Source organism: Heterodontus francisci, unplaced genomic scaffold, assembly GCF_036365525.1.
Source record: "Heterodontus francisci isolate sHetFra1 unplaced genomic scaffold, sHetFra1.hap1 HAP1_SCAFFOLD_747, whole genome shotgun sequence".
NCBI classification, from domain to species: Eukaryota; Metazoa; Chordata; class Chondrichthyes; order Heterodontiformes; family Heterodontidae; genus Heterodontus; species Heterodontus francisci.
In genome coordinates, this window is record NW_027141982.1 from 28,336 (window position 1) to 41,206 (window position 12,871).

Here is a 12,871-nt window from a genome sequence, read left to right on the forward strand (position 1 = left end):
TGCATGATGTCTGAGCTGGTGGACCACGTTGTGGTTCCGAGTGACCACAGCTGTGGTAAGTGTTGGCTGCCTGATGAACTCTCGCTCAGAGCTGATGAGCTGGAATCTGAGCTTTGGACACTGCAACACATCAGGCAGTGGAGAGTTACCTGGACGCTGTGCTTCAGGAGACAGTCACACCCCTTAGATTAACTACCTTGAATTCTGCCAGTGGTCAGGGACAGGAGGGTGTGACTATGAGTACGGCAGGTAGAGGGATCCAGGAGGTAGTGTTTCAGGAGCCTCAGGTTTGTGATAATTGCTCCCTGTGTAGACGAGAGTAGGGACTGTAGGGAGGATGAGCAAACTGACCATAGCATCGTGGTACAGGGAGACATTCAAGTGGGGGGAGAAGGGAGAAATGTATTGTAATCGGGAATAGTATAGTTATTGGCATAGACACTGTTTTCTGTGGTCAGGCACCGTACCTGGTGCCAGGATTCAGGATATGTCATCAGGGCTGCAGAGGAACTTGGAGTGGGAGGAGAAAGATCCAGTGTCGTGGTCCACGTAGGTGCCAACAATATAGGTAGAACGAGGTTAGAGATTCTGCTGAGGGAATATGCGCAGCTAGGGGATAAATTAAAAAGCAGAACTAAAAAGGTAATAATCTCTGGATTACTACCTGAGCCACGAGCTAATTGGCCCAGGGTCAATAAGGTTAAAAAGGTAAATGCATGACTTAAAGATTGGTGTGGGAGGAATGGGTTCGAATTCATGGCACGTTGGCACCAGTACTGGGGAAGGAGGGAGCTGTTCCGATGGTACGGACTCCACCTGAATCATGCTGGGATCAAAGTGCCGGCGAATTGCATAACTGGGGCTGTAGCTCGGGCTTGAAACTAACTAGTGGGGGTGAGGGTTCGGTTGCATGCAAACTTAGGAAGTCAAAGTTAAATGAGAAGGTCGGAATGCAGGTTCGTGATGAGGCTGATTGATACCAGAAAATAAAAGGTATAGACAGAACGTGTTAACGTCATATTGCACCAAGGAATTGTACAAGAGTAGGGAAATTTGATAATAGAACACACTATAAGGCATTGTATCTGAAGGCACAAAGCAAAATTAATGAATTAACAGTGCAAATAGAGACAACTGGGTATGATTTAGTGGCGATTACTGAGACGTGGTTGGAGGGAAACCAGGTTTGGGAATTGAATATCCAAGGGTCCTCAATATTTCTTAAGGATAGGCAGGAAGCAAAAAGAGGTGGTGTAGCTTCGTTAGTAAAGGAAAAGATCACTGCTCTAGTGTGAAATGATATTGGCACTGGCGATCAAGTCTGGGTAGAAATAAGAAATAGCAAGTGAAAGAAGACCTTGGTAGGAGCAATCTATAGGTCCCCAAACAGTCGTTCCATAGTGGGGGACATTATAAACCAGAAAATACTCCGGGCTTGTAAGTAAAGTATGGCAATAATCAACGGTGAGTTTAATATGCATATAGATTGGATTTATCATATTAGCAAGGGTAGCCTCGAGGGAGAGTTCATTGAATGTATAAGAAATTGTTTTTTGGAGCAATATGTTGTGGAACCAACCAGGGAGCAGGCTATTCTAGTTTTGGCATTATGTACTGAGGTGGGATTAATTATAGATATAATAGTTAAGGATCCTCGAGGGAAGAGTGATCATAGCATGATAGAATTTCAAATTCAGTTTGAGGGCGAGAAACTGGAGTACCACACTAGCGTTCTGGTGTTAAAAAAAGGTAATTACATATTCATGAGGGCAGATTTGGCCCTAGTGAACTTGGCAGGAAGACTAAAGGGTAGGACAGTTGATGAGCAGTGGCAGATGTTTAAGGAGATATTCAATTGCTCCCAACTAAAATATATTCCAGAGAGGAAGAAAGATTGAAAGAGGGGAGAAATATCCTTGGCTAAGGGCGGCACAGTGGCGCAGTGGTTAGCACCGCAGCCTCACAGCTCCAGCGACCCGGGTTCAATTCCGGGTACTGCCTGTGTGGAGTTTGCAAGTTCTCCCTGAATCTGCGTGGGTTTCCTCCGGGTGCTCCGGTTTCCTCCCACATGCCAAAGACTTGCAGGTTGATAGGTTAATTGGCCATTAGAAATTGCCCCCAGTATAGGTAGGTGGTAGGGAAATAGAGGGACAGGTGGGGATGTGGTAGGAATATGGAGTTAGTGTAGGATTAGTATAAAATGGGTGGTTGGTGGTCGGCACAGACTCGTTGGGACGAAGGGCCTGTTTCAGTGCTGCATCTATAAAACTAAAACTAAGCAAGGAAGTTAAGGAAAGCTTATAGACAAAAACTAAGGCATACCACATTGCAAAGGCCAGTGGCAGACTGGAAGATTGGGAACATTTTAAAGATCAAAAAAGGGTTACTAAAAATGTAATACAAATAGCAAAGGTAAATTATGAAAGAAAACTTGCACAACTTAAAAAAATGGATAGCACAAGATTCTAAAATAAAAAAAATAAAAAAATAACATCTGCATATTGCGGATGCTGGAAATCTGAAATAAAAAAAAGAAATGCTAAACCACTCAGCAGGTCTGGCAGCATCTGTGGAAGGAGAAGCAGAGTTAACGTTTCGGGTCAGTGCCCCTTCTTCGGAACTGACAAATATCAAAAATCTCACAGGTTATAAGCAAGTGAGGTGGGGGTGGGGCAAGAGATAACAAAGGCGAAGGTGTAGATTGGACAAGGTCACATAGTTGACCAAAAAGTCATGGAGCAAAGGCAAACAATATGTTAATGATGTGTTGAAAGGCCAAGCATTAGTACAGAAAAAGGTGTTCACGGACTGAATATTGAACAGCCGCAAGTGCAAACATGAAAAAAAAAAACAGTGGGTAAGCAAACTGAACCAACTAAGATGAAATGAAATAAATGCAAAAAAAAGGGCTGTAAAAATTGTAAAAAAAGTAAAAAGAAAAAACAACTAAAAATGAAAGTAAAATGGGGGGCTGTCATGCTCTGAAATTATTGTACTCAATGTTCAGTGTGGCAGGCTGTAGTGTGCCTAATCCGTAAATGAGATGCTGTTCCTCGAGCTTGCGTTGATGTTCAGTGGAACACTGCAGCTATCCCAGGACAGAGATGTAAGCATGCGAGCAGGGGGGAGTGTTGAAATGGCAAGCAACCGGAAGCTCAGGGTCCTGCTTGCAGACTGAGCGGCAGGCTGTAGTGTGCCTAAGCCCAGTGGCACAGTGGTTAGCACTGCAGCCTCACAGCTCCAGGGACCCGGGTTCAATTCTGGGTGCTGCCGATGCAGAGTTTGTAAGTTCTCCCTGTGTCTGCGTGGGATTTCGTCGGGTGCTCCGGTTTCCTCCCACAACCAAAAGACTTGCAGGTGACAGGTATATTGGCCATTGTAAATTGTCCCTCGTGTAGGTAGGTGATAGGGAATATGGGATTACTGAAGGGATTAGTATATATGGATGGTTGTTGATCGGCACAGACTCGTTGGGCCGAAGGGCCTGTTTCAGTGCTGTATCTCTAAATAAATAAATGAGATGCTGTTCCTCGAGCTTGCGTTGTTGTTCACTGGAACACTGCAGCAATCCCAGGACAGAGATGTGAGCATGTGAGCAGGGGGAAGTGTTGAAATGGCAAGCAACCAGAAGCTCAGGGACCTGCTTGCGGACTGAGCGGAGGTGTTCCGCAAAGCAGTCACCCAGTCTGCGCGTGGTCTCCCCAATGTAGAGCAGACCACATTGTGAGCTGCGAATACAGTAAACTACATTGAAAGAAGTACAAGTAAATCGCTGCTTCACCTGAAAGGAATGTTTGGGGCCTGGGATAGTGAGGAGCGAGGAGGTAAATGGGCAGGTATTACACCTCCTGCGATTGCAGGGGAAGGTGCCGTGGGACGGAGACGAGGTGGTGGGGGTAATGGAGGAGTGGACCAGGGTATCGCGGAGGGAACGATCCCTTCGGAATGATGACAGGGGAAGGGAGGGGAAGATGCGACTGGTAGTGGCACCATGCTGGAGGAGGTGGAAATGGCGGAGGATGATCCTTTGGATATGGAGGCTGATGGTATTGGAAGTGAGGACAAGGGGAACTGTGTCACAGTTCTGGGAGGGAGGGGAAGGGTTGAGGGCAGAGGTACGGGAAATGGGCCAGACACGGTTGAGGGCCATGTCAACAACAGTGGGGGTATCCTCGGTTGAGGAAAAATGAGGTTATACCAGAGCACTGTCATAGAAGGTAGCATTAACAGTGCAGATGCGTCGAAGACGGGGAAACTGGGAGAATGGAATGGAGTCATTACAGGAGGTAGGGTGTGAAGAAGTGTAGTCGAGGTAGCTGTGGGATTCGGTGGGCTTATAATGGATATTAGTAGACAAGCTATCCCCAGAGATGGAGACAGAGAAGTCGAGGAAGAGAAGGGAAGTGTCAGAGATGGACCACATAACGATGAGAGAAGGGTGGAAATTGGAAGCAAAGTTGATAAACTTTTCCAGTTCGGAGCGGGAGCAGGAAATGGCACCGAAACAGTCATCAATGTACCGGAAAAAGAGTTGGGGGAGGGGGCCTGAGTAGGACTGGAACAAAGAATGCTCGACATATCCCACAAAAAGCCAGGCATAACTAGGACCCATGCGGGTACCCATAGCGACACCTTTTAATTGAAGGAAGTGCGTGGAGTTGAAGGAGAAGTTGTTCAAGTTGAGAACATGTTCAGCCAGGCAGTGAAGGGTGGTGGAGGATGTGGACTGGTTGGGCCTCTGTTCCAGGAAGAATCGGAGAGCCCTCAAACCATTCTGGTGGGGGATGGAGGTGTAGAGCGATTGGACATCCACAGTGAAGAGGAGGCGGTTGGGACCAGGAAACTGGTAATTGTCAAAATGTCGTAGGGCGTCAGAAGAGTCACGGATGTAGGTGGGAAGAGACTGGACCAGCGGAGAAAAGATAGAGTCAAGATAGGAAGAAATAAGTTCAGTGGGGAAGGAGCAGGCTGACACAATGGGTCTTTTGGGACAGTTCCGTTTGTGGATTTTGGGAAGGAAGTAGAAGCGGGCTGTCCAGGGTTGCGGGACAATGTTGTTGGAAGCTATAAGGGGAAGATAACCAAAGGAAATGAGGTTGGTGATAGTCCTTTAGACGGTGGCTTGATGTTCGGTGGTGGGGTCATGGTCCAGAGGGAGGTAGGAAGAAGTGTCTGTGAGTTGGCGTTGAGCTTCTGCAAGACAGAGGTCGTTACGCCATACAACAACAGCACTACCCTTGCCTGCAGGTTTGATGACGATGTCGGGGTTAGACCTGAGAGAACGGTGTGCCTCAAGTTCAGAGGGGGACAGTTGAGAGTGAGTAAGGGGGTTAGAGAAATTGAGATGACCAATGTCTCGCCGACAGTTTTCAATAAAGTGATCAAGAACGGGTAAGTGACCAGGGGGAGGAGTCCAGGTGGAGGGAGAATACTGGAGGCAGGTGAATGGATCTGCTGGTCGGGAGGGGGACTCCTGGTCAAAGAAGTGAGCCCGGAGGCGGAGGCGACGGAAGAAGAGCTCAACGTCATGCCTAGCGTGAAATTCATTGAGGTGGGGGCGTAAGGGGATAAAACTGAAACATTTGCTGAGTACAGAACGTTTAGCATCAGAGAGGGGGTGGTCAGAGGGTATAGTGAATACACGGCAAAGGGTCAAATCAGAAGGGGTGGGGTCAGAGGAAAGTGAAGCGGTAGAAGGCTCTGGAGGAGCATTCGCCACCATCAGCTGCTGGAGCATGCGTTCCTTGGCACCTGAAAGGAAGAAAAAAAGATTTTGGTTAATTTGTCGGATGAAACGAAAGATGAATTGAAACGGCGTAGTAGAGCAGCTTTGAGATAAGGTGAGGCGGTGCTGCTGGAGAGAGAGGACCAATGTGTGCATCTAGCGGCGCATAGCACTGAGTGTGTATTTCAGGATGCGGCGAGAGTATCAGTCCGAGGAACGTCGAATTTCTCGGAGACACCTGTAGTCCTGGTTGGATTCAAAGCATGATGGGTGGAGCTGCAGTTGGAATCCACGTGGAATAAGTCGGAGCCAGAGACAGTCTCTGAGGAAGGAGATGTGGCTGTGGAAACGAGATTTGGTAGACCAAGCGCAGACTGGGTGACCGCTTTGCAGAACACCTCCGCTCAGTCCGCAAGCAGGACCCTGAGCTTCCGGTTGCTTGCCATTTCAACACTCCCCCCTGCTCGCATGCTTACATCTCTGTCCTGGGATTGCTGCAGTGTTCCACTGAACATCAACGCAAGCTCGAGGAACAGCATCTCATTTAAGGATTAGGCACTCTACAGCCTGCCACACTGAACATTGAATTCAATAATTTCAGAGCATGACAGCCCCCCATTTTACTTTCATTTTTAGTGTTTTTTCCTTTTAACTTTTTTACATTTTTACAACCCTTTTCTTTGCATTTATTTCATTTCATCTTAGTTTGTTCAGTTTGCTTACCCACTGTTTTATTCATGTTTGCACTTGCTGCTGTTCAATATTCAGTCCGTTAACACCTTTTCTGTTTGAATGCTTTGCCTTTCAACACATCATTAACATATTGTTTGCCTTTGCTCCATGACCTTTTGGTCAGCTCTGTGACCTTGTCCAATCTACACCTTCTCCTTTATTAACTCGTGCCCCACCCCCACCTCACTTGCTTAAAACCTGTGACATTTTAAATATTTGTCAGTTCTGAAGAAGGGTCACTGACCCAAAACGTTAACTCTGCTTCTCTTTCCACAGATGCTGCCAGACCCGTTGAGTGGTTTCAGCATTTCTTGTTTTTATTATAGCAAAAGCTTCTATTAGTATATAAAAGGGAAGAGAGTAGCTAAAGTGATTGTTGGTCTCTAGGTGGGTGAGACTAGGGTGTTAATTGTGCGGAACACAGAAATGGCGGAGACAGTAAACCTTTGCCTCAGTTTTCGCGGTGGTGGACACCAGTACGATTCCAATAGTACCAAGTAATGCAGAGGTTATAGCAAGGGAGCAGCTTAGAACAATCATCTTCATTCGGAAAAATTTACTGAGAAAACAATTCGTAGTGAAGGCAGTTATGTCCCCAGGGCCCGATGGCCGACATCATAGGGTCTTAAAGCACGTGGCAGCGGAAATAGTGGATCCATTGGTTATAATATTCCAAAATTCCGTGGATGCGGGAAAGGTTCCAGTGGATTGGAAAAATCCTAATATAACGCCCTAATTCAAAAAAAAGGAGGAAGGCAGAAAGTAGGAAACTATAGACCAGTTAGTTTGTCATCTGTCGTTGGAAAATTGTTAGAATCCATTATTAAGGACGTAATAACAGTACACTTAGAAAGTCGAAATGCAATCAATCAGAGTCAGCATGGTTTTATGAAGGGTAAATCGTGTTTGACTAATTTACTAGAGTTTTTTGAAGATGTAACAAGTGAAATAGCTCATGGGGATCCTGTAGATGTAGTATATCTGGACTACCAAGAGGCATTTGATGAGGTGCAGTACAAAAGGTTAATACACAAGGTAAGATCACATGGGGTTAGGGGCAATTTATGAGCTCGGATAGAGGATTGGCTAACCAGCAGAAAACAGAGAGTCGGTATAAATGGTTGTCAAGATGTAACTAGTGGAGTGTCTCAGGGTTCGGTCCTTGGACCCCAATTATATATAATCTATATTAATGACTTGGATGCAGCGATAGAAGGTACTATAGCCAAATTTGCGGATGATATGTAGGTCGGATAGTAAGTTGTAATAAAGAAATAAGAAATTTACAAATGGATATGGATAGTTTAGATGAATGAGCCAAAATTTGGCAGATGGAGTTTAACGTGGATAAGTGTGAGGTTATCTATTTTGGTCAGAAGAATAGAAAGGAAAATTATTATCGAAATGGATAGAAACTTCAGACTGCTTCGGTGCAGAGGGATCGGAGTGCATAAATAACAGAAAACTAGTGTGCAGGTGCAGTAAGTAAAAAGGAAGGCAAATGGAAGTTTGGCATTTATTGCTGAAGGAATAGAGTATAAAACTAGGGAAGTGTTTCTGCAACTGCACAAGGCATTAGTGAGACCGCATCTGGAGTATTGTGCAAAGTTTTGGTCGCCTTACTTGAGGAGGAATGATTCTCCTTGTTCTCAACTTCCAAACCATCAACCTCCTCATTCAATGCATCATCCTCCAAAATTTCTGACACATCCAGCTGAGTCCATCAGCAACCATATATGCTGCTCCCCTCCCGTCCCCCAAGCTCTTTGCGACCCTGTGCCGACTGCTCTATCACCCAACATCCGTTCCCTTCCTCAGAGCACATTTCTATGCAAACACAGGAGATGTAATACTTGCCCTTCACCTCCTCTCTTCCTGATGTCTAAGGCATTAATCAATTCTTCCAGCCGATTTGCTTGCACTTCTTATAGCATAGTAACTGTATACAGTGCACCCAAAGCAATCTCCTCTACATCGGAAAAGTCCGTTCAGTCCATAATCATGACCGTGAGTTTCCAGTCGTTTGTCATGTTAATTTTTCACCCCACTCTCGCTGTGACCTTGCTACCCTCGACCTCCTACAATAGTACACTGAAGCTCACCAAGGAACAGCACCGGATTTTCTGATTAGGAATTAATAGCTTGTCGGACCAACGCGGAGATTAAATACCTCCACTTATAAGCATTGCTCAAAATTTCTCAGATTACTTGGCTGGTATGGAGAGTGGCTACCCCCGAATCACTGGAATTACAGGATGTGTGGTGCCTGTAATAGCTGAAAATCAGGAGGTGGAAGGAAGAGAGGAACGTGGTGAAATTACAATCACCACGGAAACGGTTCTAAGCAAACTGATGAAGATCCCGGTCCGACAAGTCCCCGGGTCCTGATGGTCTTCATCCTAGTGTCTACATAGAGGTGGTTAATTAGTTAGTAGATGTGCTGGTGTTAATTTAAGAAAATTCTGTGGCTCCTGGAAAGTTTCCATCAGACTGGAATGCAGCAAATAAAGCCCCTCTAGTCAAGAAGGGGGAGGCAGAAAAGAGGTAGCCATAGGCCAGTTAGCTAGACGTCTTCGTGGGAAAGATGTTAGAATCGATCATTAAGGAGGCTATAGCTGGGCACTTGCAATAACTCAAAGTAATCAGAAATAGTCGGCATATTTTGGTAAAAGGGATATCATGTTTAACCAATTTATTGGAGTTCTTTGAATGAGTAACATGTGCTGTGGATAAATGGGAGTCCGTTGACCTGCTGTACTTGGATTTCCAGAAGGCATTTGACAAGTTGCCACATGAAAGCTTATTGTGCACATTAGGAGCTCATGGCGTAGGGGCTAACATTTTAGCATGGGTAGAAGAATGGCTGGCTGGCAGAAAACAGGGACTATGAAAAATGGGTCATTTTCTCATTAGCTGGATGTGGCGAGTGGAGTCCCACAGGGATCTGTGCTGGTGCCTCAACTTTTTACAATTTATATCACTGATTTAGATGAGGGGAGCGATGGCTTGGTAGCAAAATTTCCAGATGACACATAAAGAAGCTATGTTATGAAGAGGACATAAGGAGGCTGCAGACCAATATAGATGGATTGTGTGAGTGGGACATAATCTAGCAGATGTGAAGTTGTTCACTTTGGCAAGAAGAATAAAAAAAAGTCTATTGCTTAAACGGAGAACAATTGCAGAATTCCGAGATGCAAAGGGATCTCGGAGTTTGAGTGCAGGAGTGACAAAACGTTAGTATGCGGGTATGGCAACTCATAAACATTGCTAAAGGAATGCTTTTCTTTATTACGGGAGGAATTGCAAATAAAAGTAAGGATGTTATGCTTCAGTTATGCAGGGCATTGGCGAGACCACATGTCGAATACTGTGTGCAGTTTTGGTCTCCTTAATTAAGGCAGGATGTAAATAATTTGGAGGCGGTTCAAAGGAGGTTTACTTCATTGATACCTGGAATCAGCATGTTCTGTTATGAGGAATGGTTGGACAGACTGGGCTTATTTTCACTGGCATTTAGAAGAGTGAGGTGAGACTTGATTGAAGTGTATAAGATCCTGAACGGTCTTGACAAGGTGGATGTGAAAAGGATGTTTCCTCTTGTGGGTGAGCCCATAACTAGCGGACACTGTTTTATAATTAGTGGTCACAGTTTTAGGACACAGCTGACGAGATCTTTTGTTTTGTGCGACATTGGAACTCTGTGGCTCGACGATGGTGGAGGTGGGGTCACTGAATATATTTAAGGCTGAAGTAGATGGATTCTTTATTTATTTAGAGATACAGCACAGAAACAGGTCCTTTGGCACACCGAGTCTGTGCCGACCAACAACCACCCTGCAGCAATCCCATATTCCCGACCACCTACCGACACACTAGGGGCAATTTACAATGGCCAATTTACCTTTCAACCCGCAAGTCTTTGGCTGTGGGAGGAAACCGGAGCACCCGGTGAAAATCCACGCGATCACAGGGAGAACTTGCAAACTCCGCACAGGCAGTACCCAAAATTGAACCTGGGTCCCTGGAGCTGTGAGGCTGCGGTGCTAACCACTGCGCCACTGTGCCGCCCACAGTGTTAGCCCACAGTCTTGTTAGGCAAGGGAATTGCAGGTTATTTTGGTAGTTGGGAGAATGGAATGCGCAGCACAAACAGATCAGCCATGACCTTATTGAATGTGGAGAAGGCTTAAGGGGCCGAACGGCCTACTTCTACTCCGAATTCGTATGTTTCTATGTGTGTGACGGCCCTCTTCCAGTGTATTTCGAGTTAGCCATTTCTCGGTCACCTCTTGCTCGCTTCCCCCTTCCTGCTGCTCTCCAATGTGTGTGACCACCTGCTCCAACATTGACTCCAACAGTGCATTTCGGGTCGTCCAGTTGTTGGGCACCTCTTGCCCATTGGGGATGACAGTACATTCATGAACTGGAAACACTGGGACCTACCTTTGGGCTGTTCTCAGTTGTTGTGTTTATTCATTAATTGAATAATTGATGTAAACGGATATTTCACCACACTCTTGAACTGTTCTCTGAACTTGGACTGAGTTGCCCCATAAATAAATGTGTTTGTGCAACAACTTAAAGTGCGCAACATAAATCCAACTGTTCGAAATGTATATTCAGAATCGTTGAAATTCCTGGGATTTGTTCCTGTAATGTTATAATACAAGAATTGAATAACGTACACCAACCACAGAAGTATGAAGCTGCCAGATATAGTGAAGAGTAAAATCACAGACTTCCTTCTGCTGTCCATCTCTGGGTCACTGTGATTCTCTCTCTTGCTCTGACTCCTCAGTCCCTTACAGACCTGACTGACCACTAAAATGTATCTGACTGTCAATGCGTTGAGCAACAGAATTAAAGTGAATGGGAGCAATGGGGTTGAAACCGTAGTAAACCAACCAAATCCCACCCATCCAGGCTCAGTAAAACAGCTTGGCTTTGTATAACAGCCCCATGGTACATTGTTGATTATCTTTCTAGGTTCATATATAAAATAGTATGGGACGTTTTTCAAACAGAGTAGAATGCAGCTTTTTGTGAGAACCACAGCCGCAGTTTTCTTCATGCAATATTTTGTTTTCAGCTTCTGCAACAAATGGCCACAAATCGATCAAAGGAGAAAGTGACAGTGAACCAGACAGCACAGTCTGTGGCTGCACGGAGCAGGACAGTGGTAACACTACACACAGGGGTGATGTCCAGTAAAGATCCTGGAAAATAATAAGAACTGATCCTGAATAGTATAACCGCAGTGATAATGACAAGTAGATCCGCCATTGCCATAGCCACCAGGTAGCAAGTGGTACAAATGGAAAGGCCGCACTTTCCCTGGGCCAGGATCACAATCGCCACTAAATTGACTGTAAGAGAGAGAAGGGGGAAAAAGACTGGAAATTAATGATCAAAGATTCTCTGTGTCTGTCATACGCAGTAAGGTCAGGACTTTAGCACAGAAAACGGGGGGGTTGGGTCGGAAGTTAAAACTTAAAAATCGGAACCGTGACCCCAACCCCTCTGAGTCACCCACTACTGGGTCGAATGGAGTCAGGACAGGGAGTGTGGCAGAAAACTGGTCACAGGAAGAAGTTTGCAAATTTCAACATTTTAATGAGGCTGAAAGTTTCTGACTTAATCTGTGTTAAAGATTTAACTGTGGCCGGACAGTTTTCCATGTACAACTCAAGCGACATACAAAGACATGTGTGTTTGGAAATCAGAACCATGCGCCCCTCTGGGATCGGATTCGCCCCTGCGAATAGATGCTCACCAGGATCAGATCAAACCCTAGGTCTTACCTGCGCCACAAGATGAGACCACCAACTCAGGTTCGGCAGCCGCCTTCTGGGATCGCACCCCCTCAATTTAGACGCCCCCTGGATCATTCGACACCCACCCCCCGCTCCCGGTGATCAGACCACCCGAATAGAATTAGATTCCCACCCATGATGAGACCCCACTTCCCTGGAATTAATTGCCCAAGGAATCAGGTCTCCCCTCCAACGTGTCTTGGATCAGACATTCCGCCTCTGCTCCCCCATCCCATACCCAGACTATGCTACAGGATAGGAGACCCTCCCCGAGACTGAGTATAAAACTCTCCGATCTGATTCCCCTCACCTGACTCAGATCCCATTACAGGCGATGCATACACTCCCTGAGATTGGTGGGTTAAGAGCCCAGCAATCGGAGATGACACGAATCTCACCCCTTGAAGTTTGGGATTAAACTTCTGCCCGTTCCCGCCCGATAATAGGCAGCTCTCCCGCATACCCAGATTGAACGTTTGGTACACCCTTTTCATGAATCCTGATCCAGAGTCCTGCTGCCTAACTGGAAGCTAAGCCTGTCAATCAGACTGACTTCACTGCGGGGAACCTGTCAAGGATAAAATAAACAGTCTATGGA